Source organism: Malaclemys terrapin, chromosome 3 (genome assembly GCF_027887155.1).
Source record: "Malaclemys terrapin pileata isolate rMalTer1 chromosome 3, rMalTer1.hap1, whole genome shotgun sequence".
In the NCBI taxonomy this organism is placed as follows: Eukaryota; Metazoa; Chordata; order Testudines; family Emydidae; genus Malaclemys; species Malaclemys terrapin.
In genome coordinates, this window is record NC_071507.1 from 192,416,089 (window position 1) to 192,428,066 (window position 11,978).

General features: G+C 44.4%; 1 long non-coding RNA gene across 3 annotated transcripts; it reads left to right on the forward strand.

Annotated features, from left to right (window-relative positions):
- Positions 1-750: 750 nt before the first annotated feature.
- On the forward strand, positions 751-10,544 carry LOC128834978 (uncharacterized). 3 transcript variants are annotated; one of them, XR_008444542.1, is made up of 4 exons: positions 751-826; positions 8,257-8,380; positions 9,989-10,101; positions 10,368-10,544. It is a non-coding gene; the product is annotated as an uncharacterized LOC128834978 (long non-coding RNA). The 3 variants fall into 3 exon arrangements; XR_008444540.1 differs by lacking the exon at positions 10,368-10,544 and having other exon boundaries at positions 9,989-10,138; XR_008444541.1 differs by lacking the exons at positions 751-826; positions 10,368-10,544 and adding an exon at positions 4,284-4,393 and having other exon boundaries at positions 9,989-10,138.
- Positions 10,545-11,978: the final 1,434 nt, after the last annotated feature.

Below are 11,978 nucleotides of genomic sequence, written 5' to 3' on the forward strand. Positions count from 1 at the left end.
GGGTCCTCTTTTTTTATTTGCTAGATATGGTAACCCTAGGCACTCTATAGCTGAGCGCCTCACCCCCTCCCTCATGCTAAGCCCTCACCCCCACTTCCAGCTGGGTCCCTCACCCCCACTTCCAGCTGGGCCCCTCACCCCCACACACAATGGATTTAGTGGAAATCAGGCTCTTCCAGTGTTCTGACTTTCATCAAAATCAATAGGGTTCAGACTGGAGGTGCGGGGTGAGGGTAGTGGGGGTGAGGGCCCGGCTGGGAGCACAGCTCGGCCTGTGTAAGCAATGGAGCGTGCGATCCTCTAGTACAGTACATTGCAGAGGAAGAAAAAGCAGCTGAGTGACTCAGAAAGGCACCTCACTCAGTAAAGCAGGTGGGGCAAGGGAAGCGAAAGATCCTGTTTGCAGGCGCGAATAGATGCCAAGTAATAAAGGTAACCGCAAGTCTCTTTCCTCTAGCAGTGAGATTTTTTCCATGGCCGTTGCACCATAAAGGAGAGATTTGTTTGCGTCTTAGGGAGAACCTGGCTGATGAGTCACCCAAAATAAATGAGCATTTGTTTGGTGGATGCATTGGTGGAGCCTGGTTTACAGATGACTAACGTTAAAGCATTTATTGCTGACAAAGCACCCTCTAATTATGGGAGGGGCAGCTCTGTTGATCAGCAATTATGTCGTTCAGCCAAAGCACATGAAACCTTTGTACAATCCTCATGTCTTGCATAACACTATAAAGCACATGGGATGAAATCCAGCCCTGTGCAACAAGCCAGCACAGATCCTGGGGCATCTGATTGCTGGGACCAGATAAACACAGAGGCAAACTAGGTATGTGTCTAGGGCCCAAATTCATGGGGGGCTCCCATCTGAGTGGCACAGGGTTGGCAATGCCCATTGGCCCCCACACTTTTACAGTCCCGGTGGCCCTGGTCACTACCCCACTCACTCAAATTTGGCCTGGCTGCCCCTTTCTGCCGTGCCAGCAGGGAAGATGCTCTGCTCTTATGCCACTCGGGTCTGGTCAGGTGTCAGGGGGGATGGGTCTGGGAGCGCCGCCATTGCCCCCTTGTCATGCTGAGTTCAGGTTCTCAAAGGTGGGTGGCCTGGCTCCCCCTGTTTAAAAAGTGTGTGTGCGCGAGGAGAAATGGCCCTTTGGCTCCACCCCCATCCCTGGTGCCTATGGGTGTGACTTGGATGGGGTGGCCAGGGCAAGTTTGAGGGAGTGGGGTTGTAACCTGGTGCCCAGAGTCACAGTGCCTGTCATCACAGAGTGGTGACTGGGCTTAACCTGAGTGGGCAATTCATTGGCCAACCCTCCTCTTCCTCACTGCTGCTGAGAGACTGGCTCCAGCAGCTGTGCTGTGCTCCGGGGGCCTGCCCGCCTTGCCCCACTTCCAGCAGCCCCGTCCCCTCCGTTCTGCCCACAGGACTCTGCTCAGAGACAGCCTCAAGACCTGCTACATACAGGGAGAGCTGCAGTGAGTGCTTGCATGGGAGAGGTGGCCAGGAGAGGAGCAGCAGGGACACTTTGTGAGCCAGATATGAAGGAGTTAATTGGGCAGTGTCCATGCAGCGAGAGCCCATCATTGACTGACCTAGATTAGGGAGGGTTAACTAAGCAACATCCATACAGCGGGAGCTGGACTGCTTGGGTTGATAGATCACTAATGCAGCTGTGCCGGGCAGGTGTATTGTAAATCCATACCACAGGAGCATCTAATTTAGCAAGCCAGCAGAGGGGCCCAGAAGTGTATGTTTGCCTAGGGCCCAGTGACAGGTTTATCCAGCCCGCAGTTTGCGACCTTGCAGATCAAACCACAAGGGAGCACACCAGATGTCATGATGTCATTGCTGGATGTGACAGACAGCCATAAAAGTGGGACTTAAATAATGCATTTCACCTCTGGGGAAGATCATGAGTTACAATGCCGAGGAGAAGCTTGCATTGAATGTCTGCAGTGAGTTTTCAAGCAATGCTACATATGCGCTGGCATTTCAATCCTGCTGTGAATTGGCTCTCCGGTGCTACTAGGAGGTGTTCGGTGTTGATACTGTGGCCTTTTTTGTAGCAGTGGATTGCATGTGGTCTTTGCTGGGAAACGTGCAGCTGAGAGAGAAAAAAATGTGCTTGGGACAGCTGGAGTTTCTCTGACCAACAAGATAAACTGAGCACAGTGCTAACTGGCAGTGTGTTCTATAGGTGTGACTCATTCATGCCATTCCCCAGCAAGTGTGTTAAGAGAAGGGAATGATTATCCAAGATCCCAGGGGAACTTTCCCTTTTGAAATCCCAGGATTTTAATCCCAAGGTTTCAGGCAACTGTTCTACATGTAAAGATGCAATTTCAATATTCTTCTGAAAATGAAAAGAGAGATGTACTAGAGCCAGTATTACCAGCCTTCTAAGTGCTTGTAGATTTCAAAAAGCTTTGTGGTCTAAAGTCATTTGTCACCACTGTCAAAATCCTATATACCTTAACACTAGTCCTAGTCAAACCACACTAAAGAGGACAGTGGCAGCCTTGGTTTAAATTAAAATTGATCCCAAAGTTCTGGAATTGCTCTGAGACCTTATTACCTACAGCAAACACCAGAGATTCCCTAATTAAGACATAGATGTGATTATTGCAACCCAATTTACATAGCTTGACATCGGCTGTCAGAGCTCAGCTTGTGAACAGAAGGCCCACAGTTTGGATTCAACAAGCTCTAAAGGAACTTTTGATCAGTTTCATGCAGGCAATTAGGAAAAAAATCTCTGAAGCTTTACTGTATTACAGACAAGCCCTGTCGTCAGTAAATGATTTCAGTCTGACATGAGTCAGGCACTTGGCACATTTGTGTTTTGAAAATCATTAGCAGTAGTGAGCTGGAAATGTCTCGAGGATACTTCTACGCCATCCTGTGATGAACTAGCAAAGCTAGGTGACATTTTGAATGTCCCCTTTGATCCTGATGATTTGGGCAGAGACTTTCACTCACTGTGAACTATAGCACCACCAGCAATAACGAACGAGGACTCTGACTCCCGTTTAGACACATGAGTTGCTTTCTTCAGTGAGCTAATGCACAGAGTTTCCTGAAGCTAATGAAAGCTGGACTTGGTGTTTTAGCCAGGAACTTTTTTGTGGAGCATGTTTTCAGCCTTATAAACTTTTCGGAATGAAGAATGTAATGAGCAAAAACAACAACAATCCTTCCCCCAACTCGGGAAGGGAGAAGATCTGAAGATGTTATGAAACCTATTAGGGAGTTCATGATGGTCTATTAACATGGAAGGTGCTCCGATACCATGGTGATCGGTGTCAATATACAGCCTGAAGATAAATAAGGCTGAGTCCTCTGGCACGGTGAGGCGTGAATTCTGCACTCATTAAGCCTAGCTTATGCTTGTACAGATTTCGATGAGAAGTTCAAGATCATCTCAAAGCACAGTCCTGAATGGGGTCCCTGCAGGTCAGGTCTGAAGAACATTGTTGAGGCAGACTTATTCCTGGAGGTTTCATCACACGACATAATCTTTAGTTAAAGATTCATCTTTCACTCTTGGTGACTCTAGGACAATCCTGGAGGCACAGGCGCCGACTTTTCAAACTGTCAGGGGGTGCTCGATCTCTGGCTCTGCCCCACGTCCCACCCCCATTCCACCCCTTCTTCTGAGGCCCCACCCCCACTCCACTCCACCCCACCCTGCCCCTTCCTGCCCAGTTCCGCCCCCACCCCCGAACGCGCCGAGTCCTTGCTCCTCCCAGCCTCCCTGCATGCTGCGAAACAGCTGATTGCGGTGAGCCGGAGGCGCGGGGAGGGAGGGGAGAGGCACTGATCTGTGGGGCCGGCCGGCGGGCAGGAAGCACTCGGGGGGGAAGCTGATAGGAGGCTCTGCACCCATCATTTTTTCCCCCTGGAAGTTCCAGCCCCAGAGCACCCATGGAGTCGGTGCTTATACCTGGAGGGTTGGCAGTGCTAGGCAGAGTGGAGAAGCTTGCATTGCTGTTACCTATGTCATATCTGTTCTGTGGATAGAGAGGACATAATTTTCCATTGTCAGCCCCTTTGACCAGCATTAAATTTGGTTAATTAGTTTTTATGAAAAGTTTGATCTTTAATCAGTTTCCGTAGCCAGTTAGATGACAAGCTGCTGTTCTAATGCCCTCCAGTGCTATTTCATCAGTGGGAATAAAGTCCTGTTCTCTAGACAGTGACAAATTCTGGCATGAACATTTTGTTTCTTACTGTGCACCGATAACAGATGTTCCTTACTAGTGGTGTGTTGTTTTACAGCCTCTAGCATGCTTGTTGGCAATATCAATGGAGAGGCCAGAGACTGAATAGGCCAGGCAGACTAAGCTAGCCTCCTTCCCTAGGAAAGGTCCTTCCAGATCAAGGAAAGATCAGGTACATCAAGAATGCAGCATGCTCTGCCCCGTTGTGCATCTTCTATGTTTTTCCTTCATCATGTGTCCAGTTTCCAAGCAGAGCTGTCTAAGACACAGGATTTCCAGTTTGTGGGAAATTGCAACATTCCAGAATCTGGTTTTGTTCTGATTTGGGCCAAAACCACATTTTTCAAAATTATCAACAAACTAGAAATAATAAAAAAAAATGGTGATTTGAAAACAAAATACACTCCCCAGGATAAGCTAGAGCTGGGGTTCCCAGGGCCTCCGAGCTACATGGCAAGGATTCTGAAAGCCCTAGCAAAGTGGGGCTGCCCCTAAGCCACTGAACCTGGGGTCCCCAGCAGCCTGCCAGGAAACCAGGCAGGTTTCTGACTGAACCCTGCCTCTGATTTGATGAAAGTTCCGGTTCAATGAATTCCTGACCAGCTCTAATTCCAACATGTGCTGTTTTCTATGTCTCGCACAGCCCCCTTCACTCGCATTACAGTTGCATTTTCCAGATTGCCAGGCCACTGATCCTGGAGGGCTATTGCACTCGGTGTGAGTAGTGTATGCAATAGACAGATTTCCAGCTTCCATTCTAAACCCTTTGCTCAGATGCTCAGATCTTTTAAAAAACCAAATCTCTTTGGGGTTGAAATTTTTGCATGTTTGATCTCATCCCACTGCATGTGCATGTGTGTGTGTAAACCCAGAGCAAAACACAACAGGTTTAATGGCCTGGTGAGCACAAAAAAAATCCATACGTTCCTATTATATGTTGTATCAGAAATGTTGCACTCGGATCAGTTGTCTGAAACTAGGAACTTAAAATTTGCCTTTTTTTTTTGTAGAGCTCCTTGAGACATGAAATTCAAGCCAACTTTGCTACGTAGGCATTAGAAATTTTGTAATTAAAAAAAATGCATATCCAGGAAGAATAGGTAAAAGATGCTCTCATGTAAGGATGGATTTTCTATATGTAAACATTAATCATTTTAAAGCGGCTATACCAATTTCATTCCAATGTGGCTCTATTTTGTAAATCTCTTTGAGCTTTATAATTCAGTCCTATTTGGAAAAAAGTCATCTATTTAGATTTAGAGTCAACAGTGTTTAAATTCCACCAGTTGAAACTTACTTTATTTTTTAGATCAGTTCAAAGCTAGAGCAATTTCTAACGTTTGGTCGCTCTGAAGTGATTTAGTTTTGAATTGATTTGAACTGGATCTGGGTATTAAGTAGCTTAACCCGCTGTAAGGAGTTAGAGCAGGTTAAGCAGAATATTATGTTTTCAGACTTTTGGTTAAGGACGACAGGATTCTGAGGGAATCAAGCTGAAGAGCTCCATATTAAGGAACTGACAAGCTTTGCTCTTCTTTCTAAAACCTTGGTTTTTTTCTCTTTTTCTGTTAAAAACACAAACAAACAAAACAGCAGGGAAATCAAATGCCCAAATCTAGTATTAATGCAACATTAAGGCTGAAAACAAACAAAACCCCCAGATCACTCGGTGTTTAGAAAATCCCCAAAGGCAAGCTTGCTCTGAAAACAACCTTGTTGCTCTGTAACACCTGATATTTTTGTTTTCCTTGTTCAGTGTAAAACCCTTTAAGCTACAGGTCTGCTCTGAAAAGCAACTCTATAAAAATTTCATATGGGTTCCTGGTTTCCTGTGTTTTGATGATTTCAAAATCAAATACACTCATGTTAAAACTAAAAAGATGAGTTTCTTCCTTCTGCCAAACCTCCAAACTCAGGCCTGGTCTACACACTGATTTTGTACTGGTAGGGCTACATCAGTTAAGGATGTAATTTTTTTTTTTTTACCACTATAGTTATACTGGTACGAGCCGTAGTGCGGATATTATAGTGGTATCAAGGTCTCTTACACCAGTAGAGCTTATTCCCCTTCCAGAAGATCATTCATACCAGTATCCCTCATTCCACACTACGGAGGATGTGCTGCAGCATAGTTAAAAGTCGTACAACTTCTGTGTGTAGACATAGCCTCAATCAGGAATTTGTCAAGCTGGCTTTTTTCCGTCTTGTGTGTGATCACTGGTTTGGTCTGGTTTGGTTTGCAGGTTTTTCAGGCTGAATTGGGCCCTCAGTTCCACCTATGCAACTGTGTTTGCACAAGTGTCACTGATATTTCTGTAGTTGGAACTAAGGCAGTGGTTCCCAAACTTCAACAACCTGTGAACGCCTTTCACTAAAATGTCAAGTCTCACGAACCCCCTCCTAAAAATGAATATTTCCAGGGATTTTCTCCTTTATCTGAGTATAAATGATAAAAGCAGTGATCTGGGAAATATAAAATTTGTTTTTATGACATGCATATTACACACTATTTATTATTATTATTTATCAATACCGTATTTTTATTACATTATGAAAATGGCAACACTCTTCCAAGATCTCACTTTCGTAGCTTGTATCACTTTGAATAAGTCTGTTCGAAGACAAGGCTCCTATGTTTCATCAAGGAGTATCAGATGTGAAACAGCATGAAGGCATTTAAGAAGCCAACTCAAAGAGTTCCTCCTACACAAGCATTCAGGTCTTGAGCAGTCCAGGCAAACAACGCACGTTACAACAAAGCTTAAACTTGTTCTTCATAATAATTTTAAAAACAATACTAGCTGCCTATTTAATTTTAAAAACAGCAGAAAATATCCACCTCCCTTTCCATGTCTTATAAGAAGTCTTGAAGTTTAAATCTCCTCAGTGTGAGAGATCTGTTTGCTTTGATCTGCTTAGCTCCTGGAAGTCCAGGGGCTCCGGGCTGCTGGCCCCGTGCTGCCCAGGATCCCTAGGGACAGCTCTGTCTGCCGTTATTGAATTTTACAGGAATCCCCTGTAACATTTCGTGAATCCCCAGGGGTTCACGAGCCCCAGTTTGGGAACCACTGAACTAAGGGCTTGTCTACATTTGAAATGTTACAACGGCGCCGTTGCAGCACTATAGCTGCGCTGCTGTAGCACTTCAATGTCATTCTCCCCTCGGCGTAGGTAATCCACCTCCCGAGAGACAGTAGCTAGGTTGACAGAAGAATTCTTCCATTGACCTACCATTGTCTCCACTGGAGGTTAGGTCGGCTTAACTACTTTGCTCAGGGCTGTGGATTTTTCACATGGTTGCATCCACCTAACTTTTTAGTGTAGCCCATTAGTAAACAATTCTGCTGGTGATGATGATGGCGGAATACAATCCCACTCCCTTTCTCTTAGGCCTGGTCCACATGGAAAAATTAGGTTGACACAGAAGTGTGAAAACCCCGCCCCCCGAGCACTGTAACTATGCCAACCTAACTGCCAGTGTAGGCGCAGCTAGGTCAGTGCTTCCGTCAATCTCATTACCTTTACTCATGGAGGTGAGTTCCTACAGTGATGGCAAAACCCCTTCCATTGCTGCAGGCTGCCTCTCTACTACACGGTTATGCTCTGTTGCTATGGTGTCCTAGTCCCACTAGTGCTAGCATGAGTAAAAAGCTGTGAGAATATCTGTTAATCACAAATGGGCTCAGTTTTGCCAACTGTGATCATCCTGAATCATAGTTAGCTGCGTGGTAATAGTAGCCCATCAACTTGGGTAGAATTAGTCACATAGGAATTGCGGTCCCAGATCAGAGCAGTGCTCTGAATAGTCCAGGAGCTTGTCTCTGATGCTTTAGAGGAAAGTTCCAGAACTCTCTAGTGGACAGTAGTGTCTTGGCAGAATCAGGGCAATCATTCAACCAAAAATCTCAGGGGGCACACAATGGGATCCAATAAAAACTTCAAATTAATGGTTTAATTAGCTGACAGAGTTCAGTGACAGGAGGGAATGTTTTTGTAGCACACTGGCTTAGTGCATGTGATTATATCGCCCTCTAGTGGAATGCAGCACCCCATGGTGTAGAACCTACCGTTTACACATGATGACGGAGTTACTCCTTTGGTTCAAGTGCGGCTGGCTTGCGCTTTCACTGTTGAAGATCTCAGGTCACTGTATCTATATGTAAGTGTTAATTTCCTCCATTTATAAAGTGATGTCTTACTTCACTTCAGTACTTGGTCCTGCTAGTGAAGGCAGGGGGCTGGACTCGATGACCTTTCAAGGTCCCTTCCAGTTCTAGGAGATGGGATATCTCCATTAATTTTTTTTTTCTCCCATCTTCCTCTTCCACACCTACCACTTCCTTCATTCCCCAAAGAAAGCCTGCCTCACTTCTGGTCTCACTCCCATCTCAATGCCTTCTTCTATGCAGGGTGCTCCCTCCTTAGCCCAGCGTGCAAGATTCCTACCTTCTCTTCAGATCCTGCCTCAAACATTTCTTCTTCTGCAAAGCGCACCCAGAATCACCCAGGCCTTTATGCAGACATCTTCCATCTCTTTCACTGTGGTTGCTGTTATTAACAGAGGGCCAAAGGTCTGCATCGGCCTGGACAATATGTTAAACACAGTGAACAATTCATCTAAAGGCCTGATCCTGGAAGAGGCTGAGCTCCTGTTGATTTCCACAGGAACTGAGGGTGCCCATCATCTCCTAGAATCAGGCCTTCAAGGTGTAAATTGGCCCGGAGCAGAACAGAGCAGGGTATTATCTCATGCCTCAGGTGTTTTGTGGAACAGGCAGAGCTTGAAGAGTTTTTGGACAAAAGAGAAGGAAGCTTCTTGAGGAACATTAATTGGGAGGCTTTTACAAATATGAAAGGTGGCATGAAAGTAGGCACACACCGAACACAATACACCGGTGTTGAGAGCAGATTCCAGTCTAGTGAGGAGGCTGGTTCTGCAGCAATGAATTTGGTAGAAAGGAGGATGATGTCCGGCCAAAATTTTCCAAAGTAACCAGAACTTTTGCATGCCTCAATTTTGGGGTGTCCAATCTGAGTAAGGGGCCTGATTTTCAGAGGGCAAGTGCTCAGCATTGTCTGAAAATCTTTTAAATGTGCACATCCAAAATTGAGGCATCTAAAGCCATTGAAAGTCTTGGCCTTAATTACGGGAATCCTTAGGCCTGATTTTCTGCGACTATGTACCTTGGGTGGACATTTACACCCACACATTCTGATCTGGTAGCATTTTATGCCCACTTTGCACTGGTGTAATTGAAGACACAAGGCGCAGGGCAACGGAGAACTAGGCCCCTTTTTTCCTAAAGCAGCTTACAAAGGAATGATTTGTGTATGTTTAAATAAAAAAAGAATAATTTGAGTGTAAGAAACATGCTGGGCTTGCCTGTATCACATATACAAATTCTGGCTTGCAAATCAGCTGCTGAGGAGATTGCACGAAAAGTTTACTTCCTGATTTTAGAACATGATGCTTTTATCATTTTAAAAAAAAGATGCTATCTAGGGAGATGGGGTAGATCTATGTCTAAATCATCAGGATGGAATATTTCATGTTCTCTCCATGTTGTTGGATGGGATTCATCCTTACTCCATTTTACTAGCCTCAGGTATAGTGTGACCAGATGGTCAAATATTTAGTCAATAGAATAATCACAGAAAATGAACAATTGCAGAGAATTCCCTTCCCTGTTTTTTTCCCTGCTGCTTGGTAAACAACAGATCTGGCTTCAACCTCACTGCTGTTTCTTTTTGTACCATTTTTTTGAAGGATCATTGTCCTCTGGAGGCTGAAACCGGAACAGCAAATGCACCAGAAAGAAAACAAGGGATGGAACAAAAGGCCAGTCCAGAGCTTATTCATCTGAATTTTAGTATTTGTTTGTAAGTAACAGTTGAAATAAACACATATGCAAATATCTGCTGGGTTCCAGAATGAATTCACTTTAAATGTTGCCATAGTGAGGTACTGTAACTGAGCAGAAAATAAACTGATTGACTCCTAGGAATACAGCTGTGCTCTTAGCGCAGATTTGTTCCCTGCTGAATATTCTCCAATCCAATTATAAGTGAGGATCGTGGCACTTCTATTGGGAGGCAACTGCACTTGAAAAATGGCACTAAATGGACAGAAATTCCTGTGTTTCTAGCTTTCTTCAGAATATGAAACTCCCTCTCAAAATGATGAACTTGTTTGTACAACTGGTTGGACAAATTCCACTGAAACCATAGTGCATCAGAAGATGCGGGTCCATCGAAACGGAAATGCTCCATGGAGTAAGGCTGATTTTGTTGGATTTTTGTTTTGGAAGAAACCTGGGGGAAAAGGTCCGAATAATGTCAAACCACCTGTTTTGACATTTTTGGAACAAATTGTTTTGATTTTTTGTTTTAAAACACTTTTTCATTTTGCAATTGATTTGGTTTTGTGTTCTATATTCGAATATAATTACAAAAATAAAAAGTTGACATTGAAAGAAAATGTTTGGAATGACCCAACTCTATTTTTTAGGGGAGTTTTCCTTTGTGGAAAATGTAGACATGTTCAGTTTTTCGTGTCTATTCATAAACAAAGCCAGATTCCCTGCAATCCTTTGTAAAATGGAACTTCTGTCCTCTGCACATCCTCAGTCATTGTCTCACTAAATGGTTATTTTAACATTCAGATTCCCTTGTTGTTCATACAGTGTTATGCACACAGCTGGAATGATGTTCTTATATTCTCCTGTGTGAGCCTTGTGTGTTCATGTTAAGCAGAACTGAGACAGAGACACATGATTTAGGTCTGGATTTGTTCTGATTCAGGTTATTACCATTACAGAAATAACAGCTGTAATGAAGCTGAAGTATGCAGTGATTTTTATTCCCTGGCTCCAGTCACCTCACCTGGGTCAGGATTACAAAGGTAAATGGAACAGGAGTACTTGTGGCACCTTAGAGACTAACAAATTTATTTGAGCATAAGCTTTCGTGGGCTTCAGCCCACTTCTTCGGATGCATAGAATGGAACATATATTGAGGAGATCTATATACACACATACAGAGAGCATGAACAGGTGGGAGTTGTCTTACCAACTCTGAGAGGCCAATTAAGTAAGAGGGAAAAAAAAACCTTTTTGAAGTGATCATCAAGATAGCCCAGTACAGACAGTTTGATAAGAAGTGTGAGAGTATTTACATGGTAAATGGTTCCAGTAGCTTCTGACTGCAGTGGTAACTACTACAGTGGCCAACTGTAACATTTGGATCTGGATCCTGGTTCTGATTTCAGTACCACTCCACACTGGATCTGGCATTTTGGTTGAGACTCACATCCACCAAAATTATTTCCAGAGGTTCAGCAGTGGAGAAGGCTTCCTCCAATCAGGCAGTGACAAATGAGAGACTCACACAGATGCTGCGGCTGCATCTCTGGCCTGGTGGTGTTTTATATGAATGAGCGCTGGTGAAAGAGAGGGGAACTCGTTGCTTTGGTGTTGGTGCAGGTGGATGGTACCCTTTTCAAGACGAAATGTCCCTGAGCACGGCACTCGGCAGATCCAGCTGGTGGAGGCTGAGGGGATCCCTTTATATGAGTGATGATTGCTTGGGGTCACACCTATGGCTCAAACCAATAGTCCTCACCCCAAAGACCCCTGAACAGCAGGAAAGACTGGATTTGGATCCAGTCTCTGTAGCAAAAGACTGTATTAGCCTGAACCAAAACTTCATTGAAATGTTGGGTTTCCCCTGATTTTGTGTCAAAACCATAAATCATCCCA